This window comes from Myodes glareolus, chromosome 9 (assembly GCF_982192425.1).
Source record: "Myodes glareolus chromosome 9, mMyoGla1.1, whole genome shotgun sequence".
Lineage (NCBI taxonomy): Eukaryota > Metazoa > Chordata > Mammalia > Rodentia > Cricetidae > Myodes > Myodes glareolus.
In genome coordinates this window covers 63312146-63332285 of record NC_142034.1, presented here as the reverse complement: position 1 = coordinate 63332285, position 20140 = coordinate 63312146, and the positions used below count along the sequence as shown (strand labels likewise).

The 20140-nt window shown below is 42.8% G+C and overlaps 1 pseudogene; it reads right to left on the bottom strand.

The window, feature by feature from the left end:
* LOC125409567 (bifunctional phosphoribosylaminoimidazole carboxylase/phosphoribosylaminoimidazole succinocarboxamide synthetase pseudogene) overlaps positions 1 to 18930 on the bottom strand; it is a 30329-nt pseudogene extending 11399 nt beyond the window's left edge.
* Between the last annotated feature and the right edge of the window lie 1210 nt (positions 18931 to 20140).

The following is a 20140-nucleotide window of genomic DNA, read 5'->3' as shown; positions in this document are numbered from 1 at the left end:
GCTAAACTCTGTCAGCAGGGTTTGTTTAGCAGGCCATCCCAATAGGAGCTTGGAAGACAATAACGCTGAGAGCAATGTGGTCTATGGAGGCCCAGTTCAAGATGTTTTAGAGGGGAACAAAATTAGCAGCTGGGCTAAAGACCATTCTTGTAATATTTTGGCAAATAACATGGTTGCCTTTTGCCCATGTTCTAAGAATCTGCCTGAGGATAAATAGAAAAATATTGGATTACTTTCCTTGGCAGAGGAGACTTCAAGACAGCCTAATATTGACCCTGTCTTTTGGTTATTAGTGATCTTTCTTACATAGGTCTATAATGAAAAACAGCTGTTAGACAGTTTTTTAAACCACTGGGAGTAAGTAGTTTCTGTCCGAGAAGGAGAAGTGTGTTGCAAGCAACACAGCTGGAGGATGGAGCCATCTAAACCCCCTTACATGGAGTTACAGGATTTGGAGCTTTCCCTGCTGAGTCACGGTCTTTCTTTGGTCCAGCATTTCCTCACTATATCCCAGTTCTTCTCTTTTGGAATGGCAGTATATATTCTGTACTATTATATGTTGGACGTATATAATTTGTTTTTTTAATTTTGATTTTGTAGGAATTCAGAGTTAAAAGATTACCTGGAGTCTCAGAAGAGACTTTGGACTTTTTAATTAAAGAGTGTTATGACTATGAAAGACTATGGGAACCTTTGAAGTTCCACCAATTGTAGTTTGCATTATTATATGGCCACAGGCCTTTGGGAACCAAGGACTGAAATGTGATGGTTTGAATGAGAATGGCCTCTATAAGCTCATATGTTTAACTACGTGGTCCCCAGCTGGTGGAACTATTTTGGAAGGACTAAGAGGTGTGGTCTTGTTGGAGGCGCTATGTCATTGGCAGTGGGCTTTGAAAGCTCATGCCATTCCTAGTTAGCTCTCTCTGGTCCACAGTTGTGCCTCAAAATGCAAGTTCTTAGTGGCTGCTCCAGTCCATGCCTTCCTGATGCCTGCTGTCCTGCTCCCCTCCATGATGGCCATGGATTCTAACTCTCTGAAACTATAAGCTCCAAATAATAAGCTCATTCTTCTGTAAGTTGTTTTGGTCATGGTGTTTTATTGTAGCAATAGAAAAGTAATAAAAACAAGCCCATGTTAAAATAGCCTCAATAAAATCCCCAACTCTGCTTTATTATACTGGCAAGCTTCAAAATTCTTTTTTTGGTATCAAAGTCATAAATCCTGGTTTGATCTCTAAGGAATTAAGGAGCTCCTTGGGGATCTGAGATTGGCAGTGTGGTACTGTGTCTCTGCCATTCACTACTCATACCCTAGCCTGGCAGGCAATGGTAGCCCTCTTGGGAAATCTTAAGAGTCCTTGTCCATGGTTATTTTAAGCCAGTCACTGCACAGGTAAGGAAATTAAGTCCTTAGTGGGGAGATGGTTCTAAGAGTTTTCCACCCAGTAGGGGTGAGTTGGCCAGCTGACTTCTGACAGATCTCAAGTTGCCTCCCTGGAGCAGGCCCTGGGGCCAATGCATTGCATTCTGCAGTCCTAGATTATTGCTACCCCAAGGGGCATATCCTAGGATCCCGAAGTCCTGAATGATCCTGCTAACAAATGCCAATCATTATGTACATTCTAGACAATCGGAGACTCCTCATGATGGGCTGATGTCTTCAGCAGGACAGAAGATACTAAAATGGAGAGCAGGTAGAGGGAAGTGATAGGAAGAAGCACAAAGCAAGAGAAGAAGAAGGATGCGAGGAAAGGCCTCAGAGATCAGTCTGATCAGATACCTAGAGAAAGTAGGCAAGAGGAATCCTGGGAGATTAGCTTTCCAGGAGAGAGTAGCAATGCTCAGCTCCTTTGAGAGAATTTCAGGACTTGGTCCAGTCAATTTGCCTTTGATGACTTAGCTGCCAGGAGAATCTTTTATTTTCAATTAACAGACAATGATTTTGAGGGTAGGAGGAGCTGCTTGGGGTCCCAGGTGGCAGCTCCCTTGACCTGGCTACTGGTGTCCCATTCACCCAAGGCGCTGCTGTTAGAGCTCAGGGGGCTGCAGGAGGAGTGGGTTGTGGGCTTTGGGGAGGATGTTGGTGTCGGAGTTCCTTCTGTTTGTGTGTTGCTTTCATTGGTTAATGAATAAAGAAACTGCCTTGGCCTAGTTGATAGGGTAGAACTTAGGTAGGCAAAGAAAACAGAACTGAATGCTGGAAGGAAGAAGGGCAGAGTCAGAGAAGCCATGAATCCTCCACCAGAGATGAATGCCGGTAAGAACCTCCAGTAAGCCACTGCCACATGGCGATACACAGATTAATGGAGACGGGTTAAACTAATATGTAAGAGTTAGCCAATAAGAAGTTAGAGCTAATGGCCAAGCAGTGTTTTAATTAATGCAGTTTCTGTGTGGTTATTTCATGTGTAAGCTAGCTGGGTGGCCGGGACAAACAAGTGGCCTCTCCCTTGCAACAGGATGTGACCTGTATATCCCAGGTTCCCAACATTTGCCACAGAGGACAGTTGCTTCAAGGTTCTCCTTGTTACCCATCAACCACCCCTAATCTCAATTAGCCTTTCAGATCCTAACCAAGATATGGCACCTGAACATCTACAAGATGGGATCTATGCTTCTCCATTTCTGGCTAATGACCCCCAGAGAGAATAGCTTCCCCCAGAGTGATAGAATACCATGCAGAACTGGGGGGAGGTGGCACACGTCTTTAATCACAGTCCTCAGGAGACAGAGGCCAGCCCTGTCTACAGAGTGAGTTCTAGGACAACCAGGTCTACACAGAGACACCCTGTCTCGAAAAACAAAACAAAACAAAAAATAACACCATGCAGAACTGTTGTGAACATAACCTTCTTACTCAACAAACCAGACCCTTATGGCCAGTATGGGTGTGAACAAGGGAAAGGATAGCATTCAGTAGCAACTGATTTGGGGCTGCAAGGCCTTCTTGGACAATGGGGACCCTGAAACCATGCCATGCCAGCTGAAGGGCTCCATAAGGTGGCATGGGGGCCAGAAACCACAACTTTGGATCTGTGGCTGTCACTCGGTGACCTGACACATAGTGGCTATGCTGGGTCTTCAACTCTGTTTTGACTTATGTAAAATCCAAGTAAAACTGCTTTGTGAGAAAAAAAAAAGTTCAGCTCTGACAGCTGTGGACTGTCTACAATGGAGCTGCACCCTCTTGCTGTACTCCCAGCCCAAGACCAGAGGGCAAGGGATGCTGGGAGTTAAGTGGGAGGACTGAATCCCTGCATGGAGCCCTAGTCAGGAACACATGGAGGCATCCATCAGTGATTCACTCCCGCCAGAGCCTGCCTATGGTTCATTCTTGCAGGGACCTTATGGATGGTAGATTCTGAAAAACAGATTTACTTTCCTTCAGGATAAACGCCAGACCCCTTGCCCTTCAATGCCATCGTCTCGGTGACTTTAGTCAATCTCTTCCGTCCTGTCTTTCTTGAATGCTTGGCATCCTTTCTCATTTCATCCAGTTTTAGCCTTTCCTAGTGTACCATTTGTCCCTTAAATCTGGGCAGTCCACAGGAACACCTGACAAGGAATGCATATACATAGATGCCTAAATGTCTCCCACAGCAGGTGTCCAACCTATGGCAGGTGAGCGCTGAGGAGCTGAGGGAAATCTGCCAGGCACTAGGAGCTGGTTCCTCAAGGAACTCTGTCTCTCAGGCAAAACAACCCAGTTTCCTGAGTGTGAGAATGCAGGGAAGAGGCCAAGTGCCAGGGTGGCAGGCTACCATAGGACCCTGACAGCTACCAGTGTGTTTGGTCATACTTCCAGGACTGGGGAACTGGGTTTTCTTTCTGTCAGATCACAGCTCATCTGATGGTATGCAAGTTGACAGGGCCAGGGCTGGCTTACCCTAAAGTCCTGCCTACTGCAGGCTAGTGCGTCTTTGTGGAGAGAAAAGGGATGGAGGAAGACACATGGATCTTCTAGGCCCCACACGGGAGTCACCACCCCGCAGACTGGAGATTCTAGGATGTCTTTGACAACGTCACACTTGGTCATGTCATGGCATATCACTGCATCAGGCACAGACAGGGTCAATTGAAAATCCAGGATGTCATGGAGAGCCAACCCCTTCCTTGAGCATCCATCCCTTGAGTTGGTCCAACTCCAGGCCCTTTGTCGACTTCTCAGTATACGTGCCATCTGCCCATGAGGACCAAGCTTCTTTCTCCTCAGCTCCAGAAGGGGTTGAGAGGGTTGAGACCTGGGATGGTGGAGGATAAACACTGACGGACATCCATGTGGCCCTTCATCTCCTCTCTCTCTCTCTCTCTCTCTCTCTCTCTCTCTCTCTCTCTCTCTCTCTCTCTCTCTCACACACACACACACACACACACATGGCTTTTCAAGACAGAGTTTCTCTGTATAGTCCCAGCTGTCCTAGAACTTGCCCTGTAGACCAGGCTGGCCTCGAACTCACAGAGATCTGTCTGCCTCTGCCTCCCAAATTCTGGAATTAAAGACATGCACCCCCACTGCCCAGAAGGACCTTCATTTCTTATTTCTCCCCTCTTAGGAACATGGAGGGAAAGACTGGGTCCCCAGATCCTGCCTTTTTTTTTTAAAAAAAAAAAAGAGTATTTTAAATTTATTCTTTGATGATTTCATGCATGTATCGTGACCATATCTCTTCATCTCTTTGCCCTGGACTCCTCCAACATGCTTTCCCACTTTCTGCCCTCTCCTTTCCATTTTCATAACTCATTGAGTTGAGTTTTCATGTGTGGATGCACATGGGTGTGGGCCATCCTCTAGAGCCTGGGTTGTCTATCAGTGGACACATTCCCAAAGAAAAAATATCTTCCCCTCAATCCCCAATAGCTCCTCAGCTAGCACTGGAGCCTCATGTGTCTCTCTCCCACCCATGCTGGAATGCTGACTGACTTGGTCTCATGCAGCTATCCATATGTTGCGGTTTAAATGTGAAATGTCACCCATCACGCATTTGAATACTTTTCCACAGATGGTGGCACCGGTTGGGAAGGTTATAGCAGGAAGTAGGTCACTGAGGGCAGGTCATGAGGTTTTGTAGCCTGGCCCCATTTCCTGTTCCCTTTCTGCTTCCATATCACCAATGGAATACGAAGGGCTTGCCTCTTGCACCCGCCACAGTGCCTTCTCTGTTGTGGTGGGTTGTATGCCCTATGGAACTGTGAGTCAGGGTAAACCCTTTCTCCTATCACAACAACAGGAAAGAAACAAAGACAGAAATTAGTACCGAGAAGTGGGAATGTTGCTGTTAAACCTGGCCATGTTCCAAAACCGATTTATGGGAAGAACTGGGAGAGTTTGGACCTTCAGGCTAGGAAGTTTTCGAAGGCAGTAAGCAGAGCTTAATGAGATGTTCTGATGGGACTTTGGAAGACCAGAAGGCCAAATGTGGGCCTGGCTTATGAGGTGTGCTGGTTAATTTTATGTGAACTTGATATAAGGTAGAGTCATCTGGAAGGGGGGAATCTCAGTTGAGAAAATGCCACTGTAAAATCTGGTTATACGGCATTTTCTCAATTAGCGATTGCTGAAGGAGGGCCCGGCCCATGGTGGTGATGCCACCCTGGGCTGGTGGTCCTGGGTTCTAGAGGAAAATAGGCTGAGCAAGCCATGATAAGCAATCGAGTAAGTTTTCTGTCTGGATTATAGGTTTCTCCACCTATGCAGTAAGCCAGATCAAGCTGAATTGAAAAAGTAAAAGAGCAGGTTTATTTGAGTAAAGCAACTCCCACGTGAGCTCTCCAGCCCCAGAGATCAAGGGAAGAGAGGTCATGCATCCTAACTAAAGCAGAGAGCTTATATAGCCTGTAGGCAAGGGGTGATGATGTGTCTGCCACCAGCTAGGTTTGTGCCCAAGTATAAAAAAAACAAAAACCTGAATGCTTTAGGTGTGGACTTGGGCTGCTGGCAGATTCAGGGGAGGTGGTGCTGTAGCAGCCAAGAATTCAGAACTTGGCTTTTTAGCACCTTTTCTTTGTGGAGAATTTCTGAGAGGACGGGGTTTGGAGGGAGAGAGAGATGGGGCTTCTCAGGACATGCAGGAGCAAGCTGGAGATTCCAACTGAACACAATCCAGTAAGAAGCACCTCTCCGTGGCCTCTGCATCAGTTCCTGCCTCCAGGTTCCTGCCCTGTTTGAGCTCCTGTCCTGACTTCCTTCAGTGATGGACTTCAATGTGGAAATATCAGCCAAATAAACCCTTTCATCCCAACTTGCTTTTGGTCACGGTGTTTCATCACAGCAATAGTAACCCTAACTAGGACATAAAGTTTCAGAGGGGAACAAAGACTCTATCTGAGTTAGAGGTCAATCATTCAGATTCTGTTCTGACAATGACCCTGGCTGCATTCTATCCTTGATCTGAGAACTTGGGTGAGGCTGAATCTAAAGGTAATGGACTATTTTCTCTGATGGAGGAGATACTTAAAAAGTACAATATCGAGTCTGTGGTTATTGCTAATTCCTTTTATACAGGACTGTAATGGAAAAGAGTAACAAGTGGGGGAGAAAGAAACTTTCTCTGCACAGTTTGGAGAGGAAAATAGCACACTGGGAAGTACAGCACAATTAATAAAAACTCGGAGACAGATATTGGGGTTCAACCTGGAGATCAGAGAAGTAAAGCAGCCAGCCATTAGAGAGCTCTTACCTCTGTGAAATCCTCAGACTGAAAGAGAGCCAGTTCCTGACTCATTCTGCCTTATATATTTCTCTCCAGTGCTGGGATTTAAGGTGTGCACCACCACTGCCTGGCCTCTATGACTAACTGTGTGGTTTCTGGAATTAAAGGTGTGTGCCATCACTGCCTGGCCTGTATGGGTGACTAGTGAGGTTGTTTTGCATTCTGGTCTTCAGGCAAGCTTTATTTAGTACAAAACAAATGAAATATCACTACATTTCCCTTTTTGTCTAAAACAAAAGAGAAGGCTATAACTAATATAAGAAAAACTATATACAATAAGTACAATACCTGTATACAATGCATACAGGCAGCAAATACATCAACAATGTCTAGTTCACTTGTATTTGATGAATTCAGAGAAAATACTCTGTATGTAAAATACTCTATATGTATCCTATCTTGGTGAGTCCAAAATCTTGAATTTTGTACCTAATTTACTTTCTATCATAACTTCCTTTCTGCATCTGGTAAACAAGGAAAACTGGTGCCTGTCCCGGAACTAGCTCTTGTAGACCAGGCTGACCTCGAACTCCCAGAGATCTGCCTGCCTCTGCCTCCCAAGTGCTGGGATTAAAGGTGTGCGCCACCACTGCCTGGCTTAAACAAGAAAAACTGTAACTATAACTTTCTAGTCTTCAATTCCCTCAGAGACCCAAGAAATGAATAATATTAACTGAGTAAGAAGGAAGTGCAAACAAGTGACTTCCAAAAATGTGAGAAATGACAGAAACAGCTGGCTGCCTGGACAGTCATGCAAAGTTCCTCTGCAATGTTGGGGCATCCATCTTCGGCTTACAGACCTAGCATATCCAATAAACTTTTCTGTGAAGCAGGATATTCTGAAGGGCTGTCCCTCTGTCTAGATAATGTGTGGCAGTCACTTTCTTTTGTGTCTTACTTGTCCAGTTAGGGTAGAATACTGTCAGCAGTCAAGGCAAGGGTATTTTCTTGTTTAATGACTTACTCCTGCCACAAAGAAAGTAAACTCCATGTGGAGGTTCTTCGATGCCCATTATCTTCTCTGAAGTAGATTGGTGCTGCCAAGAGCAGACATGTCCCATTGTCATAAAAAGTAGAATCTATGCTATTAAAACATCCTAAATATCATATTTTGTAGATCTCTGAAGTGTTTTAAAACTGTCTATTTAAAATATATCTCTGTTTGACCTTGAAAACATACCTAATGTGATTACAAGTTTGATTGTAGTAGGTAACTAATTACTAACCTGCATTTCCTTACTATCCTAAATAGTTGGTAATAATAGCTTTCAAGGACTAGAAATTTGCATCACATTGTTAAATGAATTGTTTAGGTACAATACCTTGAACAAGAGTAGAATGTGTGTACAATATGTTCTAACAAAATTAATCTCAAATTTATATCAATATACAAAATTTGTGTATACTATACAAAAGTCCAATCCAGTGTAAAACATTTAAAACTAGTAGTTGCTTTTTAAGAGTAGATCCATAATTTACCTTTTTATCTTATATCTATATTCTCCCCCTTTTCTTTTCAGAGTAGATTCAATAATTTACCCTTTATCCTATCATATCTATATCCCTTTTTTTCTTTTCAAAGCATGAATCTTGAATTTAATTTTTTTTAGCTTTTTTCCTGACCGTTATCAATAACAACTTGCAGCCAATCCCCCTAAACAATGACAATATCCATAACCTAATGAAAGAACAAAACCACCCACTCTACCTCTTGGGCATGTGGTTGTTGCGTTCTTAGATTTACTTCCTGTTGTCTGGGGGCAATGGCATCTTTAGGGGATCCTGAAAAGAAAAAAAATTAGGTTAATTATAGAGTCTGGGGAGAGGTAGCTGTATCATTTGTTGCAGCGCACAATGCCCGTCTGCGCTCTATGCACTACGAGCTTTGGGCAAGGGGCTGGAGATTGAAACACACACAGACACACAGACAGAGAGACAGAGACATGGACCTCTAGTCACTGGTAACAAGCCCTTTATTCAATAGCACCATGGAGGCTTATATACCCAACAGTCAAGTGGGCCAACAGGTGAAAACCTTATCCTCTGATCCTCAAAGCCAAGGCAACACGTGCTCGTGAAGCAGAGCTGGTAAACAACTTTGACACAGCTTTTAGTAACTCACATCAGAAGGAAAGTAAAGATCTCTAACAGGGAAGAGCAGCTGGAGGCCAGGACTCCAAATGGTCCCAACAATTTGTTGTCCAGTCTCTGTGTAATGGGAAAGTGCAGGGCTTATCTCAAGTTCTGGCTGGAGTAGTCTGTCAGGCTAAATCATCTCAGCTAGTCACCTTGAAATTGCTCTGCATTGTAGTCCAATCTTTAGATGGTGTCTTTCAGCTTAGTGATGTTATCATAGACCCAGAGGAATCCTCATTGTGAGGCCCCATCCTCATTTTGAAGATGTCAAAGGTGGCTGTTAGACGTGCTCATGGTTCACTGCAGAAAACTGATTGACTCAAATCTGAAATCATGCACAGGAAGGGAAATGAAACCTTTTTCTAGGATTAGTTAGTACTCTATATGACCATTAATATCATGACAAAAAGTTTAAAATATATATTTATATATGAATATATTAATCTTAGAAATCTTATACCTTAAGAAAAGCTGTTAAAGAGTCAAATAAAACCAAATGATTATGAGATTAGTGGCAATAAAGTGGTCCTTAAATTTTTGTTTTGTTTCTGTCCCATATCAGGTGGCTCTTCTGACATGAGGCAGAGACTTTGGATTTTACTTTAATAAGCATGCTTGGGAGTAGAGAAGAAGAGAGCCACACTCCAACTCCAAAGCCAGCTTTAATCTTTAATTAGACTGGGACTACAAAAATGCTATTTGCACTACATATCTGTAGAGAACAGCAGAAACAAACATTTGGGAAGATTTATGAATTTTTATCCTTTTAGAAATGTGATATACCAATAGTCCAATTTACCCTTCTTCTTGAGAAATTTTTTCTGGATGATTTGTTCTTTTTTTTCAGATGTCTCATTTGTCCAGTGGTCTTTAGATTCCCTAGCTGAACTTGTATCCTCCTGAAAAGACAGAAACAAAGCCCTTCCCCAGCCCTAATTTTGGGGAGATTCTCTTTTGACAAGTTATCTCTGATCAAATGAAAAGCATTTGTTAGTTTTATAGGTTAGTTTAGATTAAATGTCCATGGTGCTTAATTAACTATCATCTCTTCTAATTAAGAGGTGTCTCTTGTTCAAATTGAAATCTTTATCAATTTTGATAGTATCCATAGCTTTTCTTCTCCTGTGGAAACAAAAGCAAAACCCCTTCCCCAACATAACACATGTCCTGGATTTCATTCTGAGTCAGTACATCTTTAAAGAATATTGGCTGATTTAATTCTGTAGATTTTTTCTACTATCCAATGTCTCTCCACAGCTGTTATTCCTTTCTCATTTGCATTTAAAAATTCAAAGTTAATAAATCAGTATGCAATCTATTTATCATCCCTTTCTGTTTATTTAACATATACTTTAGAGTTCGATTTGATCTTTCTCTAACTGCCTGGCCTGTAGGATTGTGTGGTATACCTGTAATATGTTTTATATTATAATAAGCAAAAAAAAACTGTTTCATTTTCTTAGAGACATATGCTGGAGCATTGTCTGTTTTTATTTGTACAGGTATACTCGTGATGGCCATAACTTCTAGCAAATGTGTGTGATTACTGAATCAACCTTTTCCAAACTCAAAGCAGTTGCCCATTGAAAACCTGAATAAATATCAATGATGTTATATACATATTTTAGTTTTCCAAATTCTACAAAACGGAAAACATCCATTTGCCAGATTTCATTCCTTTAAGTAAGTACCCTTTGGGTTACTTCCTGCAGACACTGGTGTTTTGTTGTATTAAGGACAAGTAGGATATTTCCTTAAAATTTCCTTGACTTGATGCCACGTGATAGAAAAGCTTTTTTTTTTTTAACCTTTGCTATTGACCTTTTTCATGGAATTCTGAGGCCTTCAGAATTTCAAATTGGACATTTCCAATTAATAATTGATTGATTTCTGCATTGCCTTGTGCTAGAGGTCTTGGCAGACCCATCTGGGATCAGACGTGTGCTTTGTATATGGAATGATGTCTATTCCTGATTCTATCTTGTAACTTAATAAATAATGAAGTTAATTCTGTATCATCTGGTATAAATTCAGCGGTTTCAGTATGTAAACAATTCTTTTGGCATTTTGCAAATTGGTAACTATGTTGAGAGGTTCTTTAAAATCCCTTAGTACCATGAGAATAGCATATGATTCTGACTTTTAGATAGAATCATAATGGCTTTTATCCACTTAAATTTTGTGATTTATAACCTGCCTTTCCTGATTTATTTGCAACATCATAGAATGTAGGCACTCCAGTTTTTGGTGTGTCCTGTACAATGTGAGGAAGAATTCAGTTAGTTTTCTTTATAAGTTGAAATCTCGCTTTTGGGATAATTGTTGTTAATCTCTCCCAAAATATTAGTATAAGCTCTTTGCCAGGGTTCACTTTCTGCCCATAATTTGTCAATTTTTTAATTTTTAAAAGGTATTATAATTTCTTCTGCTAACTAATGAAGTCTCAATTTTTCTTTTAGAATTAACTCAAGAGACCTTTTCCACATAAGTTTTTAATTTTTTACTCGGTTTATGTGATAAAAGAATTCATTCTAAGATAATATCTTCCCTCTGCATTAAAATTCCTGTAAGGGAATATTTGGAGGGTAATATGACCAGAATGCAGTTAAGATTCAGATCCACATGATGCACATGTGCCTTCTGTAATTTCTCTTCAATCAAAGCCAATTTCCTCTCTGCTTCAGCTATTAATTTTCTGGGACTATTGAAGTCATTGTCACCATGCAATGTTTTGTTTAAATTTATAAGGTCATCAGGACTTATCCCAATAGTGTGCTGTAGACGGGAAATGTCCCCTAGTAATCTTTGGAAGTCATTAAGAGTCTGCAATCGACCTCTCCTAATTTGCACCTTTTGGGGTTTGATTTTTTGTAAACTTATTTTTTTTTTTAGCCTAAATAATTAACAGAGTCTCCCCTTTGTATATTTTCAGAAGTGATTTATAATCCCCAACAAGGGAAAATTTTCTTTACTCTTTCAAACGTTGTTTCTAAAGTATCTACATTTGAATCAGTTCGCAAAATGTCATTCATGTAATGGTAAACTGTAGATTCAGGAAATTGCTTATGTATCATTTCCAATGACTGGCTTACAAAATATTGGCATAGGGTGGGGCTTTTTAACATTTCCTGTGGGAGAATCTTCCACTGATTCCTTTAGTAGGATGAGAATTATAAGTAGGCACTGTGAAGGTAAATTTTTCTCTGTCTTTTTCTTGTAAAGGTATAGTGAAGAAACAATCTTTTAAATAAATAACTATAAGAGGCCATCCTTTAAGCAACAGAGAAGGCAAAGGAATGCCAGACTGTAGAAAACCCATTGGCTGAGTCACCTTACTAAGAGCTCTTAGATCTGTTACCATTTTCCATTTTCCAGATTTCTTTTTAACAAAAAATACAGGAGAATTCGAGGGGTTGGTTGATTCTTCATTATGCTGAGCATCTAGTTGCTCCTGTGCTAGCTGTTCTAAAGCCTGCAGTTTCTCTATTGTTAAAGGTCATTGCTTAACCCGTATGGGTTTGTCTGTCAACCATCTTAAAGGTAGAGCTGTTGGTGCCTTTGAAATATCAGCAGCTGTTGTGCCCTGTTTTTGTACAACCTGCATGGTCAATATCTTGTAACATTTTTCTCAGAAACATGTGCTAGTTTTTGGTTTATTTCTAAGATTGGGGGAATGTTAAGTGAATATTCCATTGGTGTAACAAATCCTGTGCTTACAAATTCATTGTTATGTGAGCAACAAAAGGTTTTGATTTTCCTCTCTGCTCTTCTGGCCCTATACATTTGACCCACCTTGTGCTCTGCTTTACCCAAGATAAAGTTCCAATCCCTAAAAACTAAACATTTACATCCTGAAGAGGCCAATTTGTATACTAAGATTCTGATGAAATTATTGTTAAATCTGCACCTATATCTACCAGACCTTCAATGACAATGTCATTTATTCATATTTTTAATTTTGGTCTTTGTTCACTTATAGAAGTTTGCCAAAATACTTGCTTTTCCTAAATTTTTTGTTCTTTCTTCTATGGTTTCTTACAATAGGCATTAGGTTATTTAATTGCTCTGGGAAGGAGTTTCTTCTACAATGGCAGGAAATGACTGAACCAGATTTGGCATAGGGACCTGCAAGAAGCCCCTCACAGAATTTCCCAATGGCAAAGGATTACATTCTGTGCAGAATAGTAAAATTCTGACTGGATTTCAAGGCAGCTACCTAGTTTGGCAGCAGCCTGAGAAGTGGGTTCAGGGAGATCCTGTAACTCATGATGGAGAGAGAGAGAGAGAGAGAGAGAGAGGGAGAGGGAGCGAGCTGCCTGAAAAGATCACAGGGGATTGTTTGGAAAAAGTACGTGTGGCAGGGGTGGGGGGGGTGGCTGTTTGAAGGCAGAACCAGCCAGTCTAAGACTGATGAATCCTATGCCATTTGGTGCTCCAGGTGCTTCTGGAGTTCAGGTGGCATTTGAAGACTGTTTCAGAGAGGCTACAGCAGGAAAATCCCAAACTCGCTCAGGGGCTTGGGGAAAGAAGAAAAGAAAGCCTAGGCAGGTGGGACTGGAGCCCCACGAGCAGCTCTGGTGGGAGCCTCGTGTGTAGCTCCAGCCCGTGCTGGTGGCTAAAAGGCCATAGGCCAACAGCTGTTTCGTGAATTTGTACCCTAAACATTAGGTGCCAAATGTAGCTCGATTAATAAAAACCTAGAGACAGATATTAGGGTTCAACCTGAACATCAGAGAAGCAAAATAGCCAAGCTACTAGATAGCTCTTACCTCTATGAAATTTTCAGACTGAAAGAGAACCAATTCCTGTCTCTTCCCATCTTATATTCCTCTCTAGTGCTGGGATTAAAGGTGTGCACCACCACTACCCGACCTCTATGGTTATTTTGAGTTCTGGTCTTCAGGTAAGCTTTATTTATTAAAACACAAATAAAATATTATTACAGGGAAGCTTAAGACTGCATGAGGTAGGTGATAGAAAAAAGGCTGTTGTTAAGAGATCAACACCATTCAAGAAAACCTTCCTGTTCTGCTTGGGATTAAGAGGAAAGGCGTCCCAAGACAAAGCCTCAGCCAGCTAAGCCTCTAACACGTGAAAAAGGAAGCGTAAGGTTCTTGCTCTGAAAGAGCAGCTGTGTAGGGATAGTAGTTTCAATAAAAACGGCCCCTGAAGACCCATAGAGGTCTATTGGGAGGTGTGGCCTTGTTGGAGGAAGTGTGCTGCAGTCTTCTTCCTGCTGCCAATGGATCTGAATGTAGAGCTCTCAGCTACCTCTCCAGCACTGTCTGTTTGCATGCCATGATGATGATGGACTAAACCTCTGAACTGTAAGCCAGCCTCTATTAAATGTTTCCTTTATAAGAGTTGTTGTGGTCATGGTGTCTCTTCACAGCAATAGAAACCCTAACTAAAGGCAGACATCATCACTAGTGTCAGCAGACAGTGTCTGCTCTAACTGTGGTCCAAGGAGCAGCTTCTACTCCAAGTTGACAGCAGAATTTGGCAGTTTCAACAATGTGGTCCTGGTTTTGGAGGCCTCAAAGATGTAATATTGAAGGCATAATGGATTTTTCCTCTGCTGTTTCCGAGAGCCACCATGGCCAAACAGTGTGTGGCAGGGTCAGAATCCTTGTGAGGAGGCCCTGGGAAGTCACTCTGTGAAGCTGTGAGGCTTTGATTCTAATGGAGAGCCCGAGGCACTGGAGATGCCAGAATTGTGGGATGTTTACCAAGTAGGGCTGCACACAGGAATTGGAAGCAGCCCAATTCAGAGGCTTTGCATGGGCTACAGGATTCAGCGTTTGCTGTTTGTCTCAATCAGGGTTCTATAGCTGTGCACAGATACCATAACTTATGAAAGAAAGCATTTAATGGATGGATTGCTTACAATTTCAGAGGTTCGATCCATTATATTCCTGGCGGGAAGCGTGGAGGAAAAGGCAGACATGGTGCTGGAGAAGCAGCTAAGACTGTTTCCTAATCTGCTGGCCCAGTCTATGAGTCTTTGGAGGTCATTTTTATTCAAACCATTAAACCATGTTAGAGTTCAGTCTTGATATGATCTAATCTTCTCTTGCTATGTTTCTCTTCTTCCCTTTTAGAAAGGAAAGATGTACTTTGTGTCCTTGTATATTGGAAGCATGTAATTTGTTTATGATTTCATAATGGGTCACAATTAGGAGACTGCCTTGAGTCACAGAAGAGACTTTGGTCTTATGAGCGTGTTGGGACTGTTAAAGACTGGGGACTTTTGAAATTGGGCTACCTGAATATTGTGTCATGAGATGACCCCAAGTCCATAGAGGCCAGGGACAAAGCATTGTGATCTGAATGTCTGAAGACTTGGTCTCAGATGGTAGTTCTTTGGGGTGGGGGGGAGAATTTGAGAACTTTAGGAGGCTAGGAGGTGTGGTTTTGTTGGAGTAGGTGTGGTCTCATTGAAAGAGATGTGTCACTGTGGGGTGGGCTTTGAAATTTCATATATGCTCAAGCCACACCCAGTATCTCAGACCACTTTCTGTTGCCTGCAGGTCAGGACACAGGAATCTCAGCTCCTTCTCTAGCACTATGTCTGCCTGCACACACCATGTTACACCATGATGATAATGGACTAAACATCGGAAAAATGTAAGCCAACCCAATTAAATGCTTTTTCTTTATAAGAGTTGCTGTGGTCACAGTGTCTCATCACAGCAATAGAATATTGCTAAATATGACACACACTGCCATATTTAGTGACTATACTAATTCTTTTTTTTTATCATCTATTTATTTAGTTTTTTTTTGAGACTGGATTTCTTTGTGTATCCTTGGCTGTCCTGGAATTAGCTCTGTAGCCCAGACTGACCTCACAGAGATTCTCCTGCCTCTGCCTCATGAGTGCTGAGATTAAAGACCTGTACCACCTCCGCCTGGCTCAATTTTCATATTTTTAACAGTGGATAAGCTGAGCCATTCTCCACATCCTCACCAGCATCTGTTGCCATTTGTTTTCTTAATGGTGGCAATTCTGAGTGGAGTGAAATGGAATCTTAAACTAATTTTAATTTGCATTCTTCTTATGACTAGTAATGTTGAACACACTTTAAAATACAAGGCCAGGTGTGGAGGCACACACCTTTAATTCTAATACTACAAGGCAGGCAGGTGGGTCTCTGTGAGTTCAAGGCCAGCCTGGTCTATAGAGCAAGTTCTAGGATAGGTTCCAAAACCACACAGAGAAACCCTGCCTTGAAAAACCAAAAGAAAAAAAAAAGAGTTGCTTAGAACACTGACTAAAACACACATACACACACACACACACACACACACATATAAACCCATATATATATATATATATATATATATATATATATATATATATATATATACCATTTATATCTCTTCTTTTGAGAACTCGGTCCAGTTCCATAGTCCATGATTTGATTAGGTTTTTTATTTTATTGACAGTCTCTTGAGTTCTTAGTATATTCTAGATACCAATTCTGTTGGATGTATAATGGTAAAGATTTTCTGCCATTCCGTAGGCTGCCTCTTTATCTGATGGACAGCTTCCACTGCTGACAGGTGCCTTTTAATTTCATAAGATCTCATTGGTCTTATTTTCTGAGTGATCAAGTTGGACTTTTTTGTTTGTTTGTTTTTGTTTTTCTGTTTTTAGTAACGGGATTGCTGCAGCTCAGGCTGACCTCAGCCGTGTCGTTCTTCAGTTTCTGTTTCGGAGCACAGGGATTACAGGCATGTGTGCCACTTCTGATTGGAACTCTATTTCATGTTTACAACGTTTGAGAGTCCTCCTGGCCCTTCCTGCCTACATGTCCCTGCGTCCATCCCTTCGGAGAGAATGCTGTTGGGAGACCGAGGGATTCTTCTGTGGTCTTGATTCTGTATCTTTGGCTTATGGCTGACTCCCAGTTTGCTTCTATTCCCTACCTTCTTCCCCAGTGTTTCCGTGAGTCCTGGAGGGGCTCAGCCTGTAGGTTTGTCGGTTCTGCTGCCCCTTATTATAGAAGCAGGACCACTTATTTGTCCCTTCTCCTTGTCTCCAGACCTCTGCCGTGCGCTTGTTTCTTCGTCTCCCCTGTTTTCCCAGAAGCTTGGAATAGAGGGGCTTCATGGACCCTTTGGGCTCAAAATGAATGTGATCCTTCTGCTTGTGGGGAAAGCAAGACTTTTTCAAGGTCACATGGTGACCACAGAGCTGTGACCCTTCTCTGTCTGTGTGTGCTAGTCTTCAGGGTGCTGGGAGCAGTCTGCCTATGGAAGGAGGGGTGTGTGCAGTGATCTCCCTGTGTGCTGTGAAAGTGGTGGGTGGGGAACAGGAGACAGGGTTCACCCATGTCTGAATGCAGGGAGGGGGAAGTTAACATGAATCAAAGGGTTATTCAGGGAAAGCAGTGCCAAAGCTGGACTGTCTGAGGGTATAAGCTGCTTTCTTCCTGGGGCCAAGGCTGTGTGGGGGACAGCCGTCAGCAGACATGGCCTTGGCCATAGGGAACACACACAACACACATACTGATACACATGCAATTGCAAAGACACTCAGGGGCACAGTCATATCAACACAGATACACAGATGCATGTCTACACTTGCATGGACACACACGTATATACAATCAGAGGAGCATTTTGAGACACATAGAGTCATCCTTCCGTATCTGGAGGAACTGACTCAGACATCCCCAGAAACCCAAAGCCATGGTTGCTCAAGTCCTGTGGTGTAGAAAATGATGTATTTGCATCCAGCCCACACAGGTCTCCTGCTTGCTTTCTTTCTTTCTTTCTTTCTTTCTTTCTTTCTTTCTTTCTTTCTTTCTTTCTTTCTTTCTTTCTTTATTCATTCATTCATTCATTCATTCATTCATTGCTACCTTTTGGTTATTTAATCCCTGCCCCAGTGCAAATCCTGTATACACAATCTGTGGCATTGTCTAATGAATAAAGATGAGAAAATGCTGTGTTTGCTACGGAGGCAGCAGCATAGGCTGGCTGCACGGCATGCGAAGACCCAGGGCTGGCGACGCTGAGCTACGGCATGCTGGAGAAGTGAGGCGGAGAGCTTTTAGGGTGTCAGGAGCTGGCACAGGCTCTGCCCACGTGTGATTGTGTATGTGGGTTCCCTGCAGCTATTTTCTGTTGTTTACTCACTTGTTTTCTGAGACAAGGTCTTATTCTGTTGTCCTTGAACTGTCTAGGTGGTGAGGCTGACTTCAGACTTATGATTCCCCACCCCCTTTAGCCTCTACTGTGCGGTGGGCAGGGGGGAGATTGCAGGTATGAGCTACCATGTTTAACTTTTTGACTTTTTATTTATTTAAAATTATTTATATATTCTAATTTTATGTGTGTGGATGTTTTGCCTATATGTATGTCTGCGAACTGAAGGCAGGCATTGCTCTCAGAGGTGAGAAGACGGTGTTGGATCCTCTGGGACTGGAGTTACAGATAGTTGTTAGCGGGTCCTCTAGAAGAACAACAAGTGCTCTTAACCACTGTGCCACTTATGCAAATTCCTTGACTACTTTTAAGTTGTATTTGTAGAACCCATGTAGGGTCAGGGATCATTTTTAGGGTCAGTTATACTTCATAGACACAAGTGTATATGAGTATGTGCGCACATATATACATAAGGTGTGTGTGCATGTTCTCTCTCTCTCTCTCTCTCTCTCACACACACACACACACACACACACACACACATACACACACACCACTACATACCCATGCAGCCCAGTCTGTGACAGGGTGCAGGTATGTACCACAGGGTCCGCATCTAACCCGAGTCAGGCAGCAGGCCTGGAGTTGAGGACTTTTATACCACAGGCAATGCACATCCTCAAAAACACTGGGGAAGCAGCAGAAAGAGAATGGCAGACACCCTTAGCCATTCTGTGCTCTGCTAACCGCTGAGTCCTGACTGACCTGGACACTTCTCTGCACAGCCCCTGCGGTCTGCTTCTATCTCAGCTCCCCCAGCTCTCGCCTGCACCTTTCTGTCCCACAGTGCCTTGCTCACGGTCAGCTGTGGCAGCTGCTGCAGGTGGACAAACTGGGCAGGACTGCCTAGCTTGTCACTACCCATCCCTGCGCTACAAGTTTCCCTATCCTGATCATTTTCTCTATGAAACACCAGGGTCGGAGCGGGGGATCCCAAACCCAGATGCCTGCTGGGTTTGGAGCGGGCAGGATCGTCTACCCTGCTTGTCCTTAGTTCTACAGCTCTTTGTTCTAGGGACAAGCACTGGGTTTCCCCGCACACTTCTAGAGATTTACACACTCTGATGCTTAGATTTTTGTTTTGTTTTGTTTTTAACTTGACAAAAGCTAAGGTCACCTGGGAAGAGGGAAGCTCAACTGAGAAACCGCCTCCATCAGATTAGCCTGTAGGTATTTTCTTGATTAATGATTGGCCACTGTGGATCAGAGCCATCCTGAGCTAGTGGTCCTGGGTGTATTAAAATCAAACAAAACAAAAAATAAAAGCAAAACAAAACAAAAAAACCAGACTGAGAAAACCATGGCGAGCAAAAACTTCTCTATAGCCTCAACACCAGCTCCTGCCTCCAACTTCCTGCCCTGAGTTCCCTGAATAATGAACTGTGATGTAATCATGTAAGCCAAATTAACCCTTTCCTCTCCAAGTTGTGTTTGACATGGGTGTTCATCACAGTAACAGAAAAAAAAAAATACCAGAGTATGCATAACTGGTTGCGGAGTTTTCCCGTGGCCCTTGGTCTGACCAGAAGAGGCAGCCTGTATGATGCTGCCCCACTCTTTGTTGTTTTAACGGGGCGAACCTGGTCACCCCCTTCATAGCTGTGAGTAACCTATTTGTGCAAGTACGCTGCCATTAGCTTTCTTGCTCAGCCGTCAGAAGTTTATCATTCTTGTAGGCTTGTCATTTATGACAATCTTGATCCCGAGCGTGGCCAGCCAGGCCTGTGCGACCCTCACCCATGTGCATCCACTCACGTGTTTGTGACATGAGGTCCTTCAAAATGAGATGGGTGAAGAACGGTGGATCCAGGAGTTTGAAATCAGGTTTGCTCTGGAGCTGGGTGCAGGGTTCTAGGAGAGGAGGAAGACCCTGGGGCCAGGCAGTGGGGCCTCTGTGGTGGGGCAGAGCTACAGTGCTCAGGGAAGGTATGAACTGTGTGCTTTAAGGTCTTGCTTAGGGGCGGCTAGAGTGTCCTTCACTGAGCCTGGTGTGAGTGGCCGGTATTACATCAGGATGAGGAAGAAAGAGGTACAGCCAGCACACTGGGTCTGTGACCATCGTGGTTTGTAGGAAG